The 25273-nt window shown below is 46.6% G+C and overlaps 1 long non-coding RNA gene across 1 annotated transcript in view; it reads left to right on the top strand.

Annotated features, from left to right (window-relative positions):
* Positions 1 to 22533, top strand: part of LOC148001483 (uncharacterized) — a 28564-nt gene extending 6031 nt beyond the window's left edge. The window contains exons 3-4 of the long non-coding RNA XR_015637635.1: positions 21275 to 21440; positions 22078 to 22533. This is a non-coding gene — a long non-coding RNA (uncharacterized LOC148001483). The remainder of the gene's footprint in view (positions 1 to 21274; positions 21441 to 22077) is intronic.
* Positions 22534 to 25273: the final 2740 nt, after the last annotated feature.

Raw genomic sequence — 25273 nt, 5'->3', positions numbered from 1 at the left:
TTTGCTTGGAAAATTTGTTTCCAGCCTTTTGCTCTGAGGTAGTGCCTGTCTTTGTCACTGAGGTGCAGTATGTAGTAAAATGCTGGGTTCTATTTACATATCCAGTCTGTTAGTCTATGTCTTTTTATTGGGGAATTGAGTCCGTTGATGTTAAGAGATATTGAGGAAAAGTGATTGTTGCTTCCTGTTAATTTTGTTGTTAGAGGTAGAATTATGTTTGTATGGGTATCTTCTTTTGGGTTTGTTGAAAAAAGATTACTTTTTTGCTTTTTCTACGGTGTAGTTTCTCTCCTTGTGTTGGAGTTTTCTATCTATTATCCTTTGTAGGACTGGATTTGTGGAAAGGTATTGTGTAAATTTGGTTTTGTCATGGAATATCTTGGTTTCTCCATCTATGTTAATTGATAGTTTTGCTGGATAAAGTAGCCTGGGCTGGCTTTTGTGTTCTCTTAGGGTCTGCATGACATCAGCCCAGGATCTTCTGGCTTTTAGAGTCTCTGGTGAGAAATCTGGTGTAATTCTGATAGGTCTGCCTTTACACGTTACTTTACCTTTTTCCCTTACTGCTTTTAATAGTCTTTCTTTGTTTTGTGCATTTGGTGTTTTGATTATTATGTGATGGGAGGAATTTCTTTTCTGGTACAGTCTATTTGGAGTTCCGTAGGCTTCTTTTATGCTCATGGGCCTCTCTTTCTTTAGGTTAGAGAAATTTTCTTCTATAATTTTGTTGAAGATTGGCCCTTTAAGTTGGGAATCTTCACTCTCTTCTATTATCCTTAGGTTTGATCTTCTCATTGTGTCCTGGATTTCCTGGATGTTTTGGAGTAGGAGTTTTTCATCTTTTGCATTTTTAACTATTGTGTCGATGTTTTCTATGATATCTTCTGCACCTGAGATTCTCTCTTCTATCTCTTCTATCCTGTTTGTGATACTTGCATCTATGACTCCTGATCTCTTTCCTAGGTTTTCTAACTCCAGGGTTGTCTCCCCTTGTTATTTCTTAATTGTTTCTATTTACATTTTTAGATCTTGGATGGTTTTGTTCAAAACCTTCACCTGTTTGTGTTTTCCTGTATTTCTCTATGGAATTTTTGCATTTCCTCTTTAAGGACTTCTTCCTGTTTACCTGTGCTCTCCTGTATTTCTTTAAGGGAGTTCTTTATGTCCTTCTTAAAGTCCTCTACCATCATTATGAGATGTGATTTTAAATGCAAATCTTGCTTTTATCCTGTTGTATCCTGTACTTGCTGTGGTGGGAGAACTGGTTTGGATGTTGCCAAGTGGCCTTGGTTTCTGTTCCTCATGTTCTTTGCTTGCCTCTCACCATCAGGTTATCTCTGGTGTTAGTTGGTGTTGCTGTCTCTGACTGGAGCCTGTCCCACATGTGAGCCTGTGAACTTAGGAGCGACAGTGCTACTGGGAGACCAGCTCTCTCTGGGTGGCATTTGAGTCTGGAGAGCTGTGCTACAGAGTTAATTCCAGGGCACAGATGGAGGCCAGACACACACACACACACACACACACACACACACACACACTCACATACACACACACACACACACACACACACACACACACACACACATATGGGGGCAGTGATCCCGGCATTGAGGAGACAGAGACAGAGAACCCAGGCAGGTAGATCTCTGTGAGTTTGAGATCAGTCTGTTCTACTTAGTGAATTCCAGGATAGCCAGGGGTACACAGAAAGGCTATTTTAAAACAACAACACTAACTAACCACCTAACTAACCACCTAACTAACTAACTAACTAACTAACTAACTAAAGAAACCAACTCCTCCTCCAAAATTTTATATATATGAACATACATACCACACATATATAATTGTGTGTGTGTGTGTGTGCATGTGTGTGTGCGCGCGTGCGTGTGCGAGTGCGTGCGTACACGAGCGCTCACCTGTGTGAGCACATGTGGAGATCAGAGGCCAACCTCAGCTGTCTCGCCTCAGGTGACATCCACTTTTTGCTGCTGGTGTTTGTTGTAGAGCCTCTCACTAGTCCAAAACTCATCAAATCGGCTCAGCTGGCTGGCTGTTGAGCCACAAGGATTCTGCCTCTCCCATGACTGGGATTACAAGTGTATACCACCACGCCTGACTTAATTGACTTAATTTTTTGTTTGTTTGTTGTTTGTTTAATCTAGAAACTTCTGTGGTTTTTTTATTTTTCTTGTCATTTTTCTAGGGGTAGGGCCTGGCTGAGAACAGACAGTACAGGGACTTTTACCCTTTTCCTTCCTTATGCTCACTGACATTTCCCTCTTTCAAGGCTGCTGCTGCTAGCTTGTGAGCTGCGCTCTGAAAAATATTACCCCACACAGAACACCCCCTGTCCTTTTCCTGTGGGCCTACGACGGGCATTTGTGTAATGCTTTAATTCCTGCAAAGCAGGTTTGAAAGCATTCAGCATCCTACTTAATCCTTATGCAATCCCCCAAATGGAAATAAGAACGGCCTCTCTGCGGATGGGTGAAGGGAACTCCATCCCAAACGTGCCAGGCAGGGGCTTTGTGTGAGCTGCTCTCATCTGCCTAAAGAGGGGGCCACCACGAGGATCACCATTGTGTGATCTTCTCTGGGAATCGTATTGGCCAAGGAAGATTAACTGGGGCAACAGGAGAAGAGACCCGAACTTGACACCAGCTTAGACAGTCACCTGTTCTGAGGGCTAGGAGAAGATTCCTTTTATTGCTGATGGTAACAAGACCTTTCTACATGAACACAATTCCTCTGCTCTTCCCGGAGTTTGGGCCATTGCCACAGCCCAGGAAAACAAGCTTTGATCCCCCGCCCCAAAGCCCCTGTGGCCCAGGAAGCTGCATAAACTTCAACCAGCCCTTCTGTGAGCCCCGTATCTTGTGGGACTCCTGTGCATCTGAGTGTAATTATACACAGGGTTTCTTTTGTCAATTTTTATTGGGTTCATTTAGTTTGTAGTCTAGGCGAAGAACCTGGGAGAGCGGATAGACGATAGACGATTCTCCACCCCACTCTCTGGGAAAACAAAGTAGCAATGACAGAGCAGCTCGGCCCACCACGTGGGCGTGGGCAGGAAGGGAGGAGGTCCTACAGACTTCCAAATCTAAACACAGGATACTTGGGTAAGAACCCGGCTCTGAGCCCCACTGTGTCAACTCCCTCAATGCTATAGGGTAAGCTAAGACCAAGCGAGCTTGTCTTGTGTTTGCTGGATAACTCTGCTCATAAATTCTCAGCAGTCTTTCCTTCGTTGGAATAGTTGTCACCCTTAACAAGGTGACTTGGCGGACGTGGAAAAGTCCATGCTATTAGAAAATTTAAGTTCTAAGCCTGACCACCAAGAGCCCCAGCAAGCTAGGCTTGACCACTTCCCCACAGTAGGGCAACTAAAGACACAAATAGCGGTGAAAGTCAGACGAGAGAGATTTATTCAGGGACTACCCTGGCAAGAAGACCCAAGAAAGAGGTCCAGTGATCCCCAAGTCTCATGTTTAGGGTCTACACGGGGTTTAGGTTTAAGGAGAGGGCAAGAAGTATGCATTATTGTGGAGAGCTTTGGGACCACATCTAGAAACCTGGCAGGAATTTGACATTGGGCCAGGACACAGAAGTAAGCTCAGGTGGGAATCTGGCTTTGGGCCAGGACTCAGGGCTTAAATTAAGAATATTTACATGCGGGGTTGGGGATTTAGCTCAGTGGTAGAGCGCTTGCCTAGGAAGCGCAAGGCCCTGGGTTCGGTCCCCAGCTCCGAAAAAAAAAAGAAAAAAAAAAGAATATTTACATGTGAGCTAATGCAAAATTCAGAGCAGGCTCAGCTGAGGAATGAATGTGACATTCTTTTGTCTTGGTCATCCTGACTAAACCCCTAGAAAGGTGTTTACAGGATTTTGTTTATTACCTTGCTTGTTCCTTTGACGGAGAACTGATCTTACCATTTTGCATGTGGTACAAAAGCAGACTGGGAACAAAAAAATAAAACCGCTTCAGCCTCAGAGCTGGCTCGGGTCATGCTACAGTGTTGTCTAATTGTCTGTTTTCTTTTGAATCCTTTCTCCCTGGAGAACCTGTTGACTGACTAAGCTGGCTTGGTCACATTATTGAGCAGTCCTGGTTAAGGAGTGGCTCCACTCATTATAGACTTGTTGCCTGTAACTGTAAAACATAATACCTCCTTTGCCCGGGCTCTCGGCTTAGCTCAGAGATCTGCTTCGGCTGGCCTCACTCCTGACTTCTCCCTTCCTCCCAGCTTAGCTCCACCAATGGCCAGTTACTGCCTCTCCCTGGAGCTAACACCCCCAGACCCTCCTGGCTTAGCTTCACCAAGCTGCCATGAGCAATCTCTCCCAGTTCCCTTTGCCCCTCTGGCTGAGCCCAGGATCAAGCCCAACAATCCCCCAACCCAGGAAATCTGGGAAACTGCTGTCTGGGCTCCACCAGCTCCCTCTTGGCTTCTCTTTTGTTCCTCCTGGCTAGCATTACCAAGCCATCAACTATAGCCCCAGCTTCTCTCTTTCTCTGCCCACCTTTTCTCCTCTAATGAAAACAACTCAGACAACTTCATTATTTTGGAACTTGCCGGATAACACAATTGTTGGGTGCAGAATCTCCTGTCCTTATCAGCCAGGGTCTATCAGCCACCCACTGGTGGCCGAGGCCGCGGGTTCTAGCTACCCCAAGATCTTACATGGTTGCTGCATGCTTCACGTCCCAAAGCCTGGCTGAAGCCTCTTCTCTTTCCCTGCATCTGCTTTTCCTCCGGGGACTCAGAAGTCTCTCTGGTCCCTTCGACCCAGCAATTGGCTCCCTGCCTTCGTTATTGACCAAATCAAGAACCAATTGGGAAACCAGACCTTACTATCAGCACCTCACCCCACATAGACCCATTGTTTTCTTGACTCTACCACATAGACCCATTGTTTTCTTGACTCTAATCTGTTTTTCAAAGTGGTCTGTTAAGTTGTCAGAACTGTGAAGTCTCTTCCTGAGAGTTCTGAGCAACTGTCCTCCCATCAAGGAGCAGACAGATATCTTGGAGACTTCGGCTTCAATTCTTCGCAAGAGGTATTATCCCACCTGGCTTTGTTGACACCTCAAGGAAGGGCGGGGAGTGGGGGGAGGTCAGGAGACCCTTATCTGAGTGTCTAAGCATTGCATGAAACTCTGCGGTTACTGCTTGTGACCTTGGGGAAGGGCTAGAGTATATCACCTGGGGAATACTAGGGAAGGGACTTTCACGTATGCAGCTATGAGGAAGCCCTCATTGCTGCTGGTGTGAGCTCTTCGGATTCAGCCTCTAGTGGGAGGGGCACCCATATCTGTGCTCTGAAGGAAGCCCAGTAAACTCAGTGGTTCTCCAGAGTGAACTTTAGTCTGTTGTTGGGACCTCAGGAGAAAGGGTAGACATGGCTGACACATCAGCCCTGGGAGGAATTTTAGCAACACTGAGACATAGGTTCCTGTGGAAAATTTCATTTCTTTGAGGCCCATTCATTGTTTTAATGGTCTGGTAGCCACAAGGAAGGCCACACCTGTCTCTATAATGTCTTTTCTCTTACTAAGTTCAACAGAGACTATGTTCCTAACACTAGCCATGTAAACATCAACTAAAAAGTAAATAATTGAAACAAGCATTCTTTTATAACAAGGCTATAAAATTTTATAAAATCCATAAAATCCTATTCATTTTTATTTGTAACTAGATAACAAATTAATAACAAAAATTAGAATTAAAAACACATCAATAACCAGGATTATCTCACATTTCCTTTAGGCCAGTCACGTAGGTTAATCCATGTAAAGTAATTTTAAAGAGTTGCTTAATATATACATACACACACACACACATATATATATATATGCATACATATATATATATATATAGTCTGATTTATGTGCTGAAAACCAGAAAATTGTCTTAATAATTTTCATATATTTATAGGGTATTTTAAAAACAAATTGGGGGCTGGAGAGGTGGCTTAGTGGTTAAGAGCACTGACTGCTCTTCCAGAGGTCCTGAGTTCAATTCCCAGCTCACAACCATCTGTAACGGGATCCGATGCCCTTTTCTGGTGTGTCTGAAGACAGTTACAGTGTACTCATATATAATTAAGTAAATCTGTAAAAACGAATTGACTTTTCAGTAATTAGGTCACAAAAATAAATTACAGAAGAAATAGAGACATTATTCTCTATTCATAATCTAATGGAAAGATCAGTTGAGACTGTATCTATCTCTCTCTCTCTCTCTCTCTCTCTCTCTGAGATGGGGTTGCTCTATGTAGCCTTAGGTGTCCTGAAACTTGATGTGCAGATCAGGCTGGCCTCAAAACTCACAGAGATCTGCCTGTCTCTGCTCCCTGAGTGCTGGGCTTAAAGGCGTGCACTGGCACTGCCCGGCTGGATAAAATACCATCAGCCACAAGTGTTTTACCATTTAACTCAGACAGAAAGAGAAAAAAAAATGGGTAAGAATGTATGAATGAAAAGGAACAGAGCATGATGTCCCAAATCATTCCACTTTGGATTAACGAATTTTTAAATTTAATTTTACTTGTTAGTGTGGGAGGGGACGGTGATGGCAGTGCGTGTGTGGAGGTCAGAGGACAGCCCGTGGGAGTCTGTCCTTCCATTTGGGCTCCAGGGATCTAGCCCAGAATGCCAGTTTTACTTGCAAGGTCATCTCATGTGCCTAGGAAGTGTTTCAGGTTGACGACGGAGAGAGATTCTCCCTGAATGAACCGAGTCTGAAATTTCTCCCATAGGCTCATGGTTCAAACACTTCTCTGAAGCGTCCAGCACTGCTCTGGAGGCCTTGGAGCTTGCCTAGAAGAAGGGCCTGCTAGGGGCAGCCTTTGAAGGTCAGACCTGCTTCCAGTCTCTATCCATGCTCTTTATAGCCCAGTTCAATGTTGATTCAGTCTAAGGGTCTTGACCAGTTTTTTTTTTCCCTGTAAATTAAAGAATTGAAAGACAGCAATAGGTAGGGGGTGGAGAACCCCAAAAAAGAGGACAGACAGAATCAGCAACGGAGGAAAACCATTTATCAGGAACAAGGATACACATACGTGTAACAGACACACAGACACAAAGAGGAAGGAGAACCCAGGAAGCCTCCCAAAATCCAGTCTTTTTTGGAGGGCTGGGGCTCTAAAGTGTCTGAAGGCTTTCTATCTACTATAGGGCTGGTCCGTTTGAAGAAAGGCAGGGTCTTGGCTCACAATTGCTGTGCAACGTGATCTGGGCTGAAACAAGTCTGAGTCAGTCCATCAGTTTACTGGCCGGAGAAAGCAACCCTACAAGGCCTTTGTTTGAAGATACTGGCTTTTGTCTCAGGTCCTGAAGGTGAGGAAGAAGCTGGCCATTTTTGTAAGTTTGCCACTTTTTGTTGCCTAGCCACGGCCCCTTTTCCTACATGCCTGCCTCTGTTTTTGTCAGTATCTTGCTGCAGTTTGGAACTTGCTTTTAAAGACAGATGAGTAAGGAAACAGTTGCCCGCCGTGCGAGTTACTTTTCTTTTCGTAACAAAGCACTTGACAGGAGCCATTCAGACTTGGGAGATTGTTTTGGCTTACAGTTTCATGGTGGGAATGGCATGGTGGTGATCATGGCCACTGGGAGAAGTTCCTGTCTGCCTGCAGCTGAACTCAGTTCTCCAGACGAGGAATCAGAGAACTCAGGCCAGACAGGGTTGAGCTGTAACCTTCTTGGCCACATCTCTTTGGTCTTGCATCTTCCAGTGAGGCCCCATATCCAAGACAGCACCACCAGTTGGTGACAAACTATTTAAAATATAGGAGCCTATGGGGGACATTTTAAACTTTTAAATCCAAGCCATAACATCCCGTGTTCTATGGGTCTAGTTCTTTGTTAAGCACCAGCATCTGCAGAAGTTCAGCTGTGTCAGTTGGCAAAGGATCACCCTGTTTGCGCTTATTGACATCACATCCCTCAGAGAGTCAGGGAGGATCACAGCAACTCACCTGACCATCCAGCCATTTTGTATCACCTGTTGTATGGAATTCTGCCCTAATTGAATGTGGCCTTGGGGAACTGAAGACTAGGGGAGGGCACTCTATTTACATGGCTATGGGACAGTTAGCATATCTTCTGGGTAAATACTTTAAAGTGCAGCTTTGCCTTGGAGAGGTGGATTGTGTGTGTGTGTGTGTGTGTGTGTGTGTGTGTGTGTGTGTGTGTGTGTGTTGGGGGAGGGGAGTGTGGTAACCACACTTATGCAAGAAACCTCTCACCTATGCTCTGTGACTCAGCTCAATAAACTTATTGGTACCCCAGGGTGAACTTCAGTGGTACTGTGTTATGGTTTGTATAAGCTCAGCCCAGGGAGTGGCACTATTTGGTGTGGCCCCATTGGAGTTGGTGTGTCACTGTGGGTATGGGCTATAAGACCCTACTCTTAGCTGCCTGGAAGTTAGTCTTCCGCTAGCAGTCTTCAGATGAAGCCATTGAACTCTCAGCTCCTCCTGCACCAGGCCTGCCTGGATGCTGCCATGTTCCCTCCTTGATGATAATGGACTGAACCTCTGAACCTGTAAGCCAGCCCCAATTAAACGTTGTCTTTTATAAGACTTGTTTTAGTTATGGTGTCTGTTCACAGCAGTAAAACCCTAATTAAGACAGAAGTTGGTACCAAGGGTGAGGTTCTAGAGGAGCAGAAGTATAAGGATGAATTTTTTAAGAATCTGGAGTTGGTTTAATAATTCACCAGCACCATCAACTACTGAAACCTCTCCAGATACTCTCTCTCCTGGGAGCTTGAAGACTATCGAAGGCCCATGGTGGAAACTGTATTTCAAACTTAAAGAAGCTAACATCTTTGATTATCTTGATCCATCAGTTGTAACTGGCAATGAGCTAGGTGACTGGGTATATATAAATTTTCTACAAGTTGGGGGAAGACTGGAAAATGATTTTGCTGACTTGTTACTGTTAGTATCTCTGGAAAAATTGATTAAGGAAAAGAATGAACCGTATCATAAAATTGAATGGCTCCAGGTGCAAATAAACAATCGAAAGGTTTCTAGATGTGCCCTTGAAGGGAACCTTCTCTCCAGTAGCCATAGACCTCACGTTGCAGAAAGTCAAACTGAAGCCCTCATTACCGTGAAAATGCAAGTCTCAGCCTCAGAGGGTGTCAGCAGTTAAAGTAAGGGCATTAACTGGCAAAGAGTGGGATCCCCTAACTTGGGATGGGGATGTGTGGGATCCTATTCTTTAGTTTGCTGTTGGCACTTTAGAGAGGGGAGAAGACTGGCATTTACCCAGGGAAGAGATTGTAACAATACCTGTCTAATCCTAGTCAGCAGGGTTAGACAAAACCAAGGATGGGTTTGGGTAGAGCAATGGTGTTATCCCTGACAGGGAGAATGAGACAAAGAGCTTAAGTGAAGTACCATGCAGGGGTAGGGGTTGGGTATTTTGAAGAGGGATTTTTTACACGGCGGTCTGTCCCTATACACTCTGGTTTAGCTCTGAGGCCGGCTGCCACAGGGCTCACTTCCAATTTGCCTGTTTCTTTCTTCCGGCTAGCTTTGCCAAACCACCAACGACAGCCCCGGCTTCCCTCTTTCTCCTCCTGCCTACTTTAGCTCTGCAGACAAAAAAAATACTAAACAGTTTTAGAACTAACCAGATAACTCAATGACTGGTCAAAGAATCTTCCTGCCCTGATCTTATCAGCTAGCTCCAGCCATCTCCTCAGCCCTGGACCGTGTGGCATAAGCTACAAACTCTAGGTACCCCAAGACCTCACATAGCTGCTGCTTCCTGCTCTGCCCAAAGCCTGGTCTGAAGATCCTCCTCTTTTCCTGCATCCCTTCTCTTCCTCCTGGGACCCAGAAGTCCCACCCTTTTCTTTTTGCCCAGCAATTGACTTCTACCATTTTTATTGACACAATCAAGAACCAATTAGGAAAGCAACACCCCCCCCCCCACTACATTAGACTGGTAATAGAGAACCCCTCCTGAGTTCAAAACCTAGAACCCATGAGAGGAATTAGGTAGCAATGAGGAAGAGAATGATCTAGAAATGGCAGAGTGTGATGGTTTGCATATGCTTGGCCCAGGGAGTGGCACTATTAGAAGGTGTGGCCTTGTTGGAGGAAGTGTGTCACTGTGAGGTGGGCTTGGAGACCCTCCTAGCTGCCTGAGGATGCTCAGTCTGTTCCTGGCTTCCTTCTGGTGAAGATGTAGAACTCAGCTCCTCCTGCACCATGCCTGCCTGGATGCTGCCATGTTCCCACCTTGATAATAATGGACTGAACCTCTGAACCTGTAAGCCAGCCCCAGTTAAATGCTGTCCTTTATAAAACTCACGTTGGTCATGGTGTCTGTTCATACGAATAAAACCCTAACTAAGACACAGAGGATGGATGTACTAAGGCCCAATCTCTAATACAGAGAAAAGGGGGAAAAAATCTATGACTCAGTTTTAACAACGGTACAGTGTGGGAGACCAGTAATCAGAGAGCATCCAGAGTTGATAGGATCGGGGAGACTTTCTAGCAATGAAGAATCTTTTGCCATCTGGCTTATGAGGCTTCAGGGCATGGGGGCTGACGGGATTAGTGTGAGCACAGCAGAAGCAGCACTGAGCAATATAACCATCTATCTATGCCTCCTTGAGACAAAGGAGACTAAGGCAATGTGAGAGGAATCAGCCTTGACGGATTGGCTCACCAGAGGAGTTAGGGACAGATGGTTATCTTCTGTTGAGGTCCCTATGAATGTCGGAGTCTGAAAAGCAATACCAGGGTGGGTACTCCTGAGGGAAGTGGGCACGTGGGAAGCTCAGGCAGGACTGTGTCTATGGGAGACTTAAGAAAGAAATGACTCAGCAAGGACAGAGACTGGCATGCAGTCTTGCTGCTAGGGCATGACCTGTACAAAGTGGGCAAGGCTTTGGCAGGCCTAAGTGACTTAGACCAGCATGTAGGCATGCAAACTAAGTTTGTGGAGTGCTAAGGCCACCAGTGCGACTAAGCGTGGCTAAGGCCACAAGTGAGAGGCAAGAGAGAGAGAAGAGATGGTTTTGAATGGACCTGGATGGGCTGTGCAGAGCTGAAACCTCTAAGGACAGAGCTGACCCACAGCCAAATGCTGGGTTGCTGAGCCTGTGGAGAGCTTTGAGGCCAAACAAGCATTTGGCATAGCAGTAAGGGGAACAGGCAACTGTCAGGTGCAGGTGATTTTCACTGCACTACCTGCTACAGAGAGAGAAGGTTCTCAGGATGAGAACCTTCCTTGTCATCCCCGGAAGAGGTGGCCAAGGTTGCCTACGGGTGAGTACTAGGTGGCCACTAGAAGACCCATGCTGATTAAGCTGAATGTAGTTTGAACAAGAGTGACCCCCATAGGCTCATATAATTTGAATGCTTAATCTCCAGGGAGTGCAACTGAGAAGGAGTAGATGGATTAGGAGGTCTGGCTTGGATGGCAGAAGTTTATGAAGTGTATCTCTGGTGGCTGGTTTTGAGGTTTCAGGCCCAATGCCAGCAGGTTAGGATGTAAAGCCTCTGGCTGCTGTCTGAGCACCAAGCCTGCCTTCTTCCTGCCATGATGAAAATGAACTAATCCTATGAAACCATACGCAATCCCCCAAGTAAACGCTTCCTAAGGGTTGCCTTGGTCATGGTATCTCCTCATAGCAATAGAACAGTGACCAAGACAGTTCCCCCACTAATTTGCAGTCTCTGGGGATACCGCAGTAGAATGTTCTGGTTCACAGTAAGCCCCCAAAGCACTAGGGCCAAAGGGTGACAGTGTATAGGTATTGTGTGATGGTTTGCATATGCTTGTCCCAGGGAGTGGCACTATTAGAAGGTGTGGCCTTCTGGGAGGAAGTGTGTCACTGTGGGGTGGGCTTGGAGACCCTCCTCCCAGCTGCCTGAGGATGCTCAGTCTGTTCCTGGCTTCCTTTGGGTGAAGATATAGAACTCAGCTTCTCCTGCACCATGCCTGCCTGGATGCTGCCATGCTCCTGCCTTGATGATAATGAACTGAACCTCTGACCCTGTAAGCCAGCCCCAATTAAATGTTGTCCTTTATAAAACTCACATTGGTCATGGTGTCTGTTCATACGAATAAAACCCTAACTAAGATAGAAATTGGTACCAGGAGTGGGGTATACTGTGACAACTTGACCATGTTTTGGGGGAAGACTGTGGAAGGACTTTGGAACTTTGAGCTAGAAGAGCTGTTGGGATGCTAAGAGCTTTTGTAGGAGCTTGGAAGATAATGTTGAGAACAGTGCAAAAGATGGAGGCCTGGCTTGTGAAATTTCAGAAGGAAGATTAAAGATTCTTATCAGGGCTGTTTCTATTTTGATTGTGACGATTTTGTGGTTTAGGTTAGCTGGGGTTGAAGAATCAGCTGTGATTAACAAGATACCAGAACTACTAAAGTGAACCTTTGAGTTACTGGGACTGTTGATGCTGGTCAGCTGAAGCTAAGAAATTAGTGGTGAGTAAGAACAGACCAGCATCATTGATGTAAAATCTTCTGGGAAGTGTTTCTGAGAGCACAAAGAGACTGTGTTCCAGAGAAAGCCAAGGTTGTACCTTGTGCTGTGGTTGGACTTGATAATGTGTAAGAGTCACCCAGGTGGTACTGGGTTTGAAGGCATGAGGGGGTCATGAAGAGCAACTGAGACTGGGCACTGTGAGAGGCCATGGAAGGCCATTGGATGAAGGTTTACCCTCAGTTGCAATTGATGGCCCAGGACTGTAGGGGTCATGCAAAGAAGTTGATGCTTGGCACCATGAAGAGAGCCTGTGAGAGGCTATTGGTGAAGCCTAGTTGCAGCAGAAGACAGCAGCGTTTTGGAGATGCCAGTGCCATGAGATGAGCACCAAGAGCAGCAGCAGCAGTGGAGAACAGGCAGCTGGAGCCTAGAAGACAACATGTGTGCTACAAAGGGCAGAGCTGGAGAAGGGACCCAAGCCCTTGGAGGAGCCTAGAAGATCATGAGCAGATCCCAGATGTTAGACAGTTGGTTTGATTTTGCTTTTGATTGTGACTGTGCCCTGATATTTTTCCCTCTTGAAGTAAGAAAGTATTTTAGTGGAGTCCACAGTTAAGAGATAAAAATTTAAAAAGACGTTAAATTTTAAAAGATATTGGATATTTTAAATGGATTGAACTTTTTATATGTAAGGACTATGTGACAAAGTTACTTAGATCTTGGGGATGAATAAGAAAGTAAGGGTTAAGGCTTAATAGTGATATATTTGTGTGTCAAGTTGACAAGGGGTCAATTGTACTGGCTAGTTTTGTGTGTCAACTTGACACAAGCTGGAATTACCACAGAAAATTGAGCCTCAGTTGTGAAAATACCTTCATGAGACCCAGCTGTAAGGCATTTTCTCAATTAGTGATCAAGGGGGAAGGACCCAGCCCATTGTGGGTGGAGCCATCCCTGGGCTGGTGGTCTTGGGTTCTATAAGAAAGCAAGCTGAGCAAGCCAGGGGAAGCAAGCCAGTAAGTAACATCCCTCCATGGCCTCCGCATCAGTTCCTGCTTCCTGACCTGCTTGAGTTCCAGTCCTGACTTCCTTTGGTGATGAACAGCCATGTGGAGGTCTAAGCTGAATAAACCCTTTCCTCCCCAACTTGCTTCTTGGCCATGGTGTTTGTGCAGGAATAGAAACCCTGACTAAGACATACTGGGAGAAAAACATAAGTGTTTAGGTGGGTTCACCTTAGTTACAGGTTTCATTACTCTCTCTACTGCCCTTGCCCCTGCCACTAATCCCAATAGCCCTACAGGAACAACTAAAGTCATTCTGTGGGTGGTGGGAATGTACAATGTGTGCATCTCTCCTAAAGTGGGAATGTGGGAATGTCTGGTTTCGTTGAATACTCACTTGTGTCATGTGATTCTTTTGGGAAGCTGTCTTATGAGAAGATGTTTGTTTTGCTGAGAACGGACGTGTGGTGGGTTTTCTGGAAATTGTCTGGTGAAAGGGCATGTGATGTTTTATTGGAGTGGATGCTTGAGAGGACGTGTGATGTTTGGAAAGAGTGTAAATACAACCCAACAGACAGCGGACAATGCTCTTGCATTGGTTCAGTTTGTAACTCTTTGCTGGTCTTCATTGGCCTTTGCTAAGGCTGCTCTTGGCTGACAACACTCTTGCATTGGTTCACCTTGCTTTCTTCCCTGGTCTTTGCTTGTGGTGACTTAATGTAGAGATGATGGCGTTCTGGTTGTGTCTTGCCACTTCTGAGGACTTGTGTTGATCAGTGGATCCTCTCGGTTTCTTCTGGGTCAAGCCGCTATTTGCTGTTTGCTGGGTGGACTGGACCACTGACAATGAAGACTGGAATCACCCCCAAAGAACTACTTCTAAACAGGCCCACACCCCCTTGTCCTATAGTCATCTTTCTCCCTTACCTTTGGTTGGTAGGCTATAAGGGAGATTCCAGTCTTTCAGAACCCTTATTAAATTAGGTTTAAAAAAAAAAATCTAAGCCTACACTCTCCCTTATGATAGAACATTCTGGGGGTGAATACGTACATCCTGCAGACTATTGTATGGAGTTCTGGCTGAGAGTGTAATCGGTAAAGGCAATTCTGTGGGTGTTGATGAGGTGGAAACCGTAAGGTTGCCTTCCCCATGAAGGGTGGTGAATCTCAAAACAGTTGACTGCCTAGGGATCAGGGCAAAATTACAGAAACCATCCAGGAGCTAGAAAGTTTTTTTTTTTTTGTTTTTTTGTTTTTTTTTTTTTTTTTTTTTTTGCCTAACTCAGAGCCCCTTCAGCAGTCCTACATGGCTAATGAGGAGGCCAGACGGTTCTTAGAGAATGTCTTTGAAGTAAAGAAGGCAGTGGGGGTTGGGGATTTGGCTCAGTGGTAGAGCACTTGCCTAGCAAGTGCAAGGCCCTGGGTCCGATCCCCAGCTCCAAAAAAAAAAAAAAAAAAAAAAGAAGGCAGCGTGCCTCCCATTTATACAGATATATCTAGAAGAATTGTTCTAACTGAATAGCTGGGCAAAGCAAATGTCCTTATGATTGGGACCTTGCTCACTTACCTTTCAGTCTCCCCTTAGCCACTGAATCCCCCAGACCAGCTTGCATTCTCATGGGATGGACAGCGATAGACTTTCAGAGCAGTGTCTCAAGGCCCAACATGGAATGGCAGCCCAGGACCTGGCTCTATTTCACTGCCCGTCCTCCATAAAGAGGTTTCACTATGCAGATGATATGTTGCTAGCTTCCAAGTGCTCTACAGGTTTGGAAACCCATTTGGGGAACTTATAAGCGAACCAGAGGGAATACAGATAGGAAATAAATTCCCACAAGGTACGGAAGTCTGGCATGGTGGTACAAGTTTTGGGAATATTGTGGTCAGGTAAAACATTCATGATGCCTTACAAGGCTATGAAAATATATCTTTCAACACTCAGTGTGGGTAAATGTAATTACAGGCATTCTTGGGGCTGCTGACAAATATTCATACCTCCCATTGACCAGGTCACTTGTCCTCTGTATAATCTGATAAAGAAAAAAAAAGTGCTGTGTGGGATTAGGATGGTGTCCTAGTTAGGGTTTCTATGGCTGTGATGAAACACCATGACCAAACACGGGTTGAGGAGGAAAAGGTTTATTTGGCTTACACTTCCACATCTTAGTCCATCATTGAAGGAAGTCAGCACAGGAACTCAAACAGGGCAGGAACCTGGAGTCAGGAGCTGATGCAGAGGCTATGAAGGGGTGCTGGTTACTAGCTTGCTGCCCATGGCTTGCTCAGCCTGCTTTCTTATAGAATCCAGGACCACCAGCCCAGGGATAGCTCCACACACAGTGGGCTGGGCCCTTCTACATTGGCCACTAAGAAAAATGCGCCATAGCCCTGTAGCTGGATCTTATGGAGGCATTTTCTCTACTGAGGCTCCCTCCTCTCCAGTGACTTTAGCTCATGTCAAGTTGACATAAAAGCAGTCAACTCAGATGGGAAGGCCCCAGAGGCCTTTGGGAAAGCCAGACGACTCACAGAACATCCTCTCAGAGATGAGGGTCAGGGAGGGTCACAGGACCTCACTGGAGCATCCAGCCCCTCCACATCACCTGTTGTAATTCTGCCCTAATTGCACATGGCCTTGGGAAGGGGCTAGAGTATGTAGGCAAGGGAAACGAGGGGGGGGGGCTCTATTTATGTGGCCACAGGGAAGCCATCATCCCTACTGAGTAAGGACTTTCCAGCACAGTCCTTTGGGGAGAGGAGAAACACCCATATCCCTGCATGTAACCCTCACCCATGCTGTGTGAGTAAGCCCAATAAACTCATGGGTGCCAGGGTGAACTTGGGTGGTATCATACCTTGTTTTGTTGTTGGCACGTTAGGGAGGTGGGTGAGGAATTTTAACAGCCCTGTCGATGATGTCACAAGTTTATGATCACTTGGGCAGAGTATAACACCCACGTCAACCCCAAAGCCATGGGATCCATGAAGAGGCATATACCCCTTCACATAAGCATTCCCACTAACAACCAGTTGTCAGGAGATGTGTGCTTACTTATGGCTCTTGACTCATCAGTCAGCCACACAATAAACCTTTTTTTTTTTTAAACACAAAAACTTCAGTCCCTTGGCATTGTGTGTATCCAGCACTAAGTCCTCATTCAATTACAGTGTCTGGCAACCCAGGTAGGACTGTGGGTCTGGCCCCTAGGTGGGACCACCTGGACTCCTATGAGACCAGAAGTTGCCTCCCTGCTTCAGTGCTGTGGGTATCCTGTGCCAACTTCCTTTTTGAAAAAGAAAGAAAAAGAAAAAGAAAGAGAAAGAGAAGAGAGCTTGCTTTGGGAATGAATCGCCAGGTCTCTAGGCCAGTGAGTCTGGAAGGGCAGTTGTGGCTCTCTGGTTCAGGGACAGATGTCAGCCCTCTGATTTTGACATTTGGAGGGGGGTAGAAATATGAAGTAACTAAGCAACAGATGATTTCAGTCTCTGGTACCCGATTTAGATGCAGAACAATAGGGGTTGTTTAATGCGTTATTTTGTCTGCTACTTTATTAGTCTGTGTTGTGGTCATAGGCTTTGTCATTAGCTTAAACCCAGAAATTACTGGGTGTTCTGTCATCAGATGCCATTTGTTTGCTAAAGCCACATGCTCCCAGCTCCCTGCCACTAAGTCATCATATACTCCCAGACACTAGTAAGGGATCAGTAGGGGCCAGTAGGGGGCAGTAGGGGCCACCAGTAGGGGGCAGTAGGGGCCACCAGTAGGGGGCAGTAGGGGCCACCAGTAGGGGGCAGTAGGGGCCACCAGTAGGGGGCAGTAGGAGACACCAGTAGGGGGCAGTAGCGTCTGGTCCAGATGCCATGTTTATCCATTCATTAGTGACTGGGCCTTGGGCTAATTATAATCTCATTATAGTGATAAAAACATACGTACAGGTGCTGTGACAGATTTGACCACACTCAAATGAGGAAGAACGGGACCCTGACTTGGGAAATTCTCCTATGGTGAGAGAAGCTAATATAACAGCATGTACACCAGCACCACCATGCCAGGAAGCCAGATCCCAGAACTGTTCAGGTAGAAGGTATCTTTTGGCCATGGCTCCCCTGTCTGTTTCTTGGCCGTTAAATAAGGCTTCTCACCTCTTTCTGGAACTGTTGGGTTATTTGTGAATGAAACTGAGCAGAACAGGGATTGGCAGATTTGGGAGCAGCTTGAGAGAGGCCAAGAGATTGGTGGATGGAACAATTGTCTTACTGGAGGGTCCTCGGAGTCCTAACAGACAGATGGTTCCTCCAGCCCTTGCTAGGTGCCCGAGGGTGACTAGGGTCCTCTGACAGGTGTCAGGGTGACTTACTCTGGTATGAAATGTCCACAGGAAGCTTCCTCGGAAGAGCATGCTCCATTCCTGGGTTGGAAGAAGCTCTAACAGCCCACTGGAAGGTGTAGTAAAGAAGTGTTCCCTAGGCCTTGGAGACAAACTAACTGTTCCTGGAAAGTTCGAGGACAGTGCCAGCCAATGTTCATCAGCCACTTCCCCCGTTTAGGGGAAAAGTGTTCCACATTTAAAATATAGCTAGGTTTTTAGTAATATTTTACGGTAAACTCATTTTAGGCTCTCCATATCTAGATCAATATTCTGTTTGATTAATATGACTAATTTAAAAGTTTCTTGTAACGCCAATCACAAGTAGTTTCAAAAAGGGTTCAGCATACCTACCTGGTCATGGGGAAATACAAGTTAAGACTACTTTGAGATACCACTTTGTTCCAGTCAGAATGGCTATGAAGCAATCTGTCTGTGGTGGTTTGAATGAAAATGTCCCCCAGTGGCCCGTAGGAAGTGTCACTATGAGGAGGTGACATAGGTAAGTCTATGGAGGCAGAAAATAGCTAAGGACAATGGTGTCTCGGACAATGGGTGTCAAGTGCTTGGTTTTGATGTGAATGAAGCGCGTCATCGTTTGTTCTGGTACCGTTTGCTTTGTTGAGTCACGATATGCTATTAGAAAAAGGGCATGTTTGCTGAGCAAAGCTGCAGGCACCCAGCTGAGCCTGCCCAAGAGAGGTTACACGTGCTGGTTATATCCTGCATTATGAAAGAAACGTGAGACTTTAAGCATGAGATGGTTGTCTAAAGTCTTGTGTTTTTGAGTTCACTAGGGGTTGCCTTGTGATGGTTAATTCTGACTGTCGCCTCGATTGGATTAAGCGATGCCAGGGGAAGCACACCATCCGGTTTGCCTTAGGCTTGTCCTGAAAGGGTTAACTGAGGGGAAAGGCCTACCAAGAACCTGGGCAGTGCCCTCCTGGGAGGGTGGCCCCAGGCCAAATCAAAAGGGAAAGGGGGAGAGTCAACTGAACACCTGCACTCACGCCTATCTGCTGCCTGATCCACTTATGTGTGAGCAAGCAGTTCCCACATGCTCCTGCCGCTATACCTCCCCCACCATGACGGACTGTATCACCTCAAACCATAAGTCTGAATAAAGCTCTCCTTCCTTAGGTTGGGTGTCAAGTCACAGCAAGAAAAGTAACTCATAAGTCTTACTTATGCACAGCCCTTGGGAACCCCTTGCTGGCTTGGGCCGATGATGGTGGCTTCTGTGGTCTTCCATTCACTCTCGATGTTCTCTCGTATCTGTGCAGAGCTCTCTACCCCCCAGGCTTTGCCAAGCCTTTCTCTTACAACAGTCAGGGAAGAAAACAATGCTTCTCTTTAACTCTCATAGAATCTGAATTGGGGCAGAGTTTCCCAACACTCAGTAGGGTATCAGGAGAAAAACAAAATCTACAAGTTCATCAATGTGTTAATAATATGTGTCACACGTACGACGGTGACACCCACAGGATGAGCAATTCAGATACAGGTCTTTGAACTCTGGCGTGTACAAATCATCCCCAGGAACAGTACACCTCTGGATTAGTTACAAGACAAAGAAAGGATTTTGTGCCTCCAGGAAAAAAAGCAGCTCGTAAGAGCAAATCGAAAGCAGGCAGAGTCTGGTTAGCAAAGCCGGTTAGTGGGGATTCCACTGGGGCCATCTCCAGGATGGCAGGAACCAAAGATGGTGGAGAGGTGCGAGACATCCGTTTTCCTGAGTCCTCCTTTTAGGTAATAGAGGGAAGGCAGGGCGTGCTCCTTTGTCTGCAGCTTCTTGACTGTCTTTAGCTGAACCAGCCTTCATACTGGGGCATACGCTCTGTAGTACAGTCTCCCTTATCATTCTGATAAACGAGAGCCAAGTATTCCCTATCCCCTGTCTCCCTGGCATTCACCACACAGCACCGTATGTTCCTTTTAAAATTTATTTTCACAGAATATATGGCTCCGGGATAGGAGAGAAAATGAGCTATTTTGTTCTCTGCTAATTCTTAACGGGTCAACAGTGCCTGATGCCTCATAAATATTCAGATAATGCACCTGCATGTTCAGTGAGAAAGTAAGGTACTAAGCAATGGTCTCTAATCCTTTCTCGGCAGGGTCTCATTATGTACCTTGGCTGGTCTAGAATTTGCTATGTAGACCAGGCTGGTCTCAGACTCCTGGAGAGCTGCCTGCCTCTGCCTGGCAGAGTTCTGGGCCTGTTAGTTTTTAGGTGAGGAAGAGACTGTGTGTGAATGGCTCGTGTGTGCATAAAACGGCTTTAAAAGTGTTACAGGAAAACTAGGCTACACTGGTTGCCTATGGCAAGGTGAACTTGGTGACTAGGAATCAGCATGGGTAGGAGGGAGGGGAGGAAGGAGGGGAAGAGGGAAGGGAGGAGGGAAGGGAGGAGAGAGGGGAGGAGAGAGGGGAGGAGAGAGGGGAGGAGGGAGGGGAGGAGGGAGGGGAGGAGGGAAGGGAGGACAGAGGGGAGGGAGGGGAGGAGGGAGGGGAGGAGGGAAGGGAGGAGGGAGGGGAGGAGGGAAGGGAAGAGAGAGGGGAGGAGGGAGGGGAGGAGGGAAGGGAAGAGAGAGGGGAGAAGGGAGGGGAGGAGGGAAGGGAAGAGAGAGGGGAGAAGGGAGGGGAGGAGGGAAGGGAGGACAGAGGGGAGAAGGGAGGGGAGGAGGGAAGGGAGGAGAGAGGGAGCACTCATTCACCATATTCTATTTATAGATCACCAACTTTCTGATCATTTCTTCAATTTAAAAATAAAAAGAAAGCTCTTGTATCACTTTCTTGCTTTTCAGCTGTAAACACCTAGACAGATCACCCATCAGCCCTTTTAGATTGACAATTACTTCTAAGTGTTTGCTGTTGGAAGTAGCCGGGACATCTACTTTGTAGAACAACTGATTCGGTCTTTTTAGGCTCTTTTGCTTTGGTTATAATTCTTTGGCGTATAAAATGTAGCCAACACGTCAAACTAAATGGGAGTTTCCAACTGTTAATGTAGAGCTGTATTTGATAACTGTGAGTGGGATTGCCTCAGGAAGCAGGGGATGCTGGGAAAGGCATCCCATTATATTCTCATTGGCAAGCTCACTCCGTCCTTGGCCTGTGGTTACTCACTGATCTTCCAGGACAAGGCTCTTATGAAGGAGGGAGTAAAACATGTTCCTATAGGGTGTGAGCACAGGCTGGGTATGCTAATGCGATGGGAAACAACCTGAGCAGGAAATGAGTCCTGTTCTGCTCAGGAGGCGCTGTTTGGCCTCCATGATCGCTACCTGTCTGTGGTCTGGGCCTTCTTCACCTCACTCATGGAATGAGTGGTATCTGTCCCTCCCTCCCTTTATCCGGCAGCACAAACAAATGTGTGGCAGCTGCCAGGCTGCAGCTCTGAAGGCTGTGCTTTGTCTTGTAGGTGAAGAGGGCTCTGAGCAGAGGGAAAGGCAAACAGAAAAGCAGTTGTCTGCCTTTGCAGAAGTGATGCCAACAGCCTGCACCTCCTCAGGTTAATGAACCAGCAAAACCTGCAGGCTCCGGTGTGAGCAGTCATCACCAGGCCCCAGGCAGGACTCTAGGGCAAGGTCAGGACTTAGATCTCTTTTCTTAGCTTTTAAGGGCCCTGGGTGTACCGTGAGACTCCCAAACCCAACCCCTCCTCAACTGCAGACTTTAGTTTCTGACAGCTTCCCTGAATACCTCCAATCCACCTCCGTCTCCTGCCAGACTTCAGAGCAGTTTCCTTCCTGGAATTGGACTGGAGGGTGGACACCAGTCCTCTCCCAGTGCTGGCCAGTGAGTGCCTTCAGATCCTTTGGGGCTACAGTCAGACCTTGCTTCAGAAAACAGGTGATGGTGCAGGACCGTATCCAACTGGCTCCAGTTATAACAGGAGCAGGGTTCTCATCTTCTGTTTTCATCGGTAATTAAGACTTAATTAAAAAACGACCTGTTCAATAGAAGCTTGCATACTTCAGCCTTCTCAGATTTAGATTATGTGTAAGTGTGGGGCTGGAGAGATGACTAAGTTAAGAACCCTGGCCACTCTCCGGGGGACCTCCCAGCAGCTAACTGGCAGCTCACGACCATCAGTAATTGTAGTTCCAGGGACCCAACACCCTCTCTGGTCTCAGTGGGTGCTACTCTGAGAATAAAATTTATTTTTATTTTATGTGTATATGTATTTTACATGTATATGTATTTGTACTCATGTATACCTAGTGCCCATGGAAACCAGAAGAGGACGTCGTCCGATCCCCTGACACTGGAGTTACAGATGGTTCTGAGCTGCCACGTTGGTTCTGGAAATCAAACCCAGGTCCTCTGCAAGAGCAGCAAGACAGAGTTTCTCTGTGTAGCAGCCCTGGCTGTCCTGAGACTCTGTAGAACAGGCTGGCCTGGATGAACTCACAGAGATCTGCCTGCCTCTGCCTTATGAGTGGTGGGACTAAAGGCCTATGCCACCGTGCTCAGCCGCAAGTGCTCCTAACTGCTACGCCATCTCTCAGCCCCCAGGTAAATAAGTCCTAAGAACTAACAAACAAGCATAAAAATGTATGTACATGGCTCTGAATACCATTCCCCCTGTGGGGTCATGACCAACTGGCATACTTTCTAAATGGATTACAATTTAAAGTATACCCATTACTAATGATCTAAGAGTTTTTATAATAAAGTTGTTTTGTTCAAAATTATTGACACTACACAGCAAAATGCACCATTTAATTAATAAATTCAAACTTTAGATCTGGTCACTTGAATAAGGCAGAATGACTTTCTAAAAAAGATTTACTTACCGTATATGAGTACACTGTAGCTGCCTTCAGACACACCAGAAGAAGGCATCAGATCCCATTACAGATGGTTGTGAGCCACCATGTGGTTGCTGGGAATTGAACTCAGGACCTCTGGAAGAGCAATCAGTGCTCTTAACCATTGAGCCATCTCTCCAGCCCAAGCAGGGTGACTTTTAAATCATTATTTTAAAACCCATACTGTTGTCTTTTTATTTGAAAAGAAGATTTATTTTTTATTTATTTATTTTTTCTTTTTTCCGGAGCTGGGGACCGAACCCAGGGCCTTGCGCTTCCTAGGCAAGCGCTCTACCACTGAGCTAAATCCCCAACCCCTTATTTTTTATTTTTAACTACGTGTATGCATTGTATCTGTGTGGGTTTGTGCACATGCCTGCCAGTGCCAACTAAGGCCAAAGAGCATCTGTTTCTGAGGCTGGAGGCACAGGCGGTGGTGCAAAGGCCTGTGCACTCTAACTGCTGAGCCACCCTTCCCTGGTCTAGGACATTAGCGCTTAGGCAGTTTTAGTCAGGTATACAATGTATCTGAAACATCTGCAATGTTACTCCAGACAGAGCCCTGGAGTTTCCCCCTCCACCTTTATGTCTAACTACTTTGTATAATCCACTGAGTCCAAGTATGCGGCCAGCATGCCCATGGGTATGGGGCGATCCACTGGAGCATGGGCAACCTACAGCCCTCCCATCCTCAGAGAAAAATTACTCTCTCTGCCCCAGCGGCCCTCGGTTGGTGTCAGCTGCTAATAGTTCCACGGCTAGGGGTGGAGCAGCATGAGCTGGAATGCTGGCTGGCTTGATTTTGTGCAGGTCTCCTGCTGGAGCGGCATGGCTGCAGTGAGTTCAGGAGCTCAGGAACCATCCCATGACCAGAAGACAGTGTGTCCCATGGCTCCTCCTCAGCCTTAGTCTCTTCTGTTCTTTATGCCTGCTCTTCTGGTGTTGATACTGAGGTCCCAGTTAGAGCTGAGCCCTCAGTCACTTCTCAGCACTTTAAAAGTTAGGACTGCTACATTATTGTTGTCAGTAGGCGGATGTGTATGTAGTAGTTTTGGACAAAGTCTCACTGAGTAGGTCTAATGGGCCCTAGAACCAGTGACCAGGCTGCTGTGAACTTAGAGATCTACCTGCTTCTGCCTCCTAAGTGCTGGGATTAAATGCCACATCCCGACTATAATGCCAATTTTTGTTGTTTTGTCTATCCACCACCCCCCACACCCCGCACAGTGGCAGACAGCTGGTTTCAGGCTCCCAGAATCCTCAGAGAGTGGATGGGACTAGCCTCTCTGACTCAGGCTTCTTTCTCACCTTGGCTTCCCACCTTGCTTGCTATGCTTTGTCCACTAGATTATGATTTCTTAGAGTCCAGGTTGTGTGGGGCAGTGGACTGTGCCAGGAAACTTGGTAAGGTTGAGTGAGTTTAGAGACCCTGGGACCCAGGCACTCATCTGAGGACGGTAGGTGTCTCCCTGCTCCCTGACAGATCCCTGGCCTGGAACAGGTGACCACACTCCCCAAACAGGAGCATGACCATCATGTAGATCAGAACAGAATTCTCCACACTAATGAGGTATTTACAGGCCCTGAGGGTTTAGCCAATAAGCTTCCCTTCCCAGACATTCCTTCCTGCAAAAGGTCTGGTCCACCCTGAGAAAGTAGAATGTACCCATTTTCCATGATGAACAGTCAATAAACAGTTTAGAACCAAGGACGTCTCTCTCATGCAGAACTGCTGTGGGGAACATGGAAGGAGTCTTCCTCTACAGAGCCACACCATCTAAGTCTCCTGCAGAAGGTCCCTCCACGCTCCCAGACTTGCCCATGCTGAGCTAAGCCAGAGTTCCCCTTCCCTCAACTCATTGTCCTCAGCCTCTGGACTCCCTCTGTTCCTGACTCTACATGGTTTCCAGTGGTGACTGGATTCCTGAGAGTCAGGGAACTCCAGCTTTTGCCTATATCATTTCTCACTTGGGCTGAGACCCGGACCTAAGGCTCCCACCTCCTGAGCGGTTCACTGGTGCTTCCCATAAGCCCAGCACCTGATGGGTAGGGTAAATGCAGTCTAGCGTCTCCCTTTCACCTGCCTAAGCGACAAGATGAGAAGCACCAGGTTTGCATCTGTTTCATTGGCTGAAGGCTGAGGCCCTGCCCAGTGTTCGGTATATCAAGCACTCGTGAGTGGAGGGACTAGCCTTGGCTCCTGTGTTCTACAATTGGTGCAGGTCAATACTCATTCCCTGAGAGCTTGCTAAGTGCCCCAGATGGGGAATGAAAAAAATTCTCCCCTTCACTCTGAATGCTCCAGGGATAAGCTAACAAAGGTGAAAAGGGAGAAAGGCATACAAATTAGCATGCAAATTGTATTATGGCTTGCTGTGGAAAGTCACTGGCCATGCAGCTGACCAATAAACCCAGCATCACTAGAAGCTGGTGTATCCCTTTGAGGGCAGAATAAGGGACTATAAACTGGTTGGGGGGGGGGGTTGGAAATGATTATTGGGAAGAATGAATGTTTCTGACAGAAGAGGTTGTAAAGAAATTCTCTTTTGGGACGTGGTGACCCACCTGTAATCCCAGTACTCAGAATCAAGGTCAGCCTGTCTCAA

The sequence above is a fragment of the Rattus norvegicus genome, chromosome 14 (genome assembly GCF_021556685.1).
Source record: "Rattus norvegicus strain SHRSP/BbbUtx chromosome 14, alternate assembly SHRSP_T2T, whole genome shotgun sequence".
NCBI lineage: Eukaryota > Metazoa > Chordata > Mammalia > Rodentia > Muridae > Rattus > Rattus norvegicus.
This window is presented reverse-complemented; position numbering and strand designations above follow the sequence as displayed.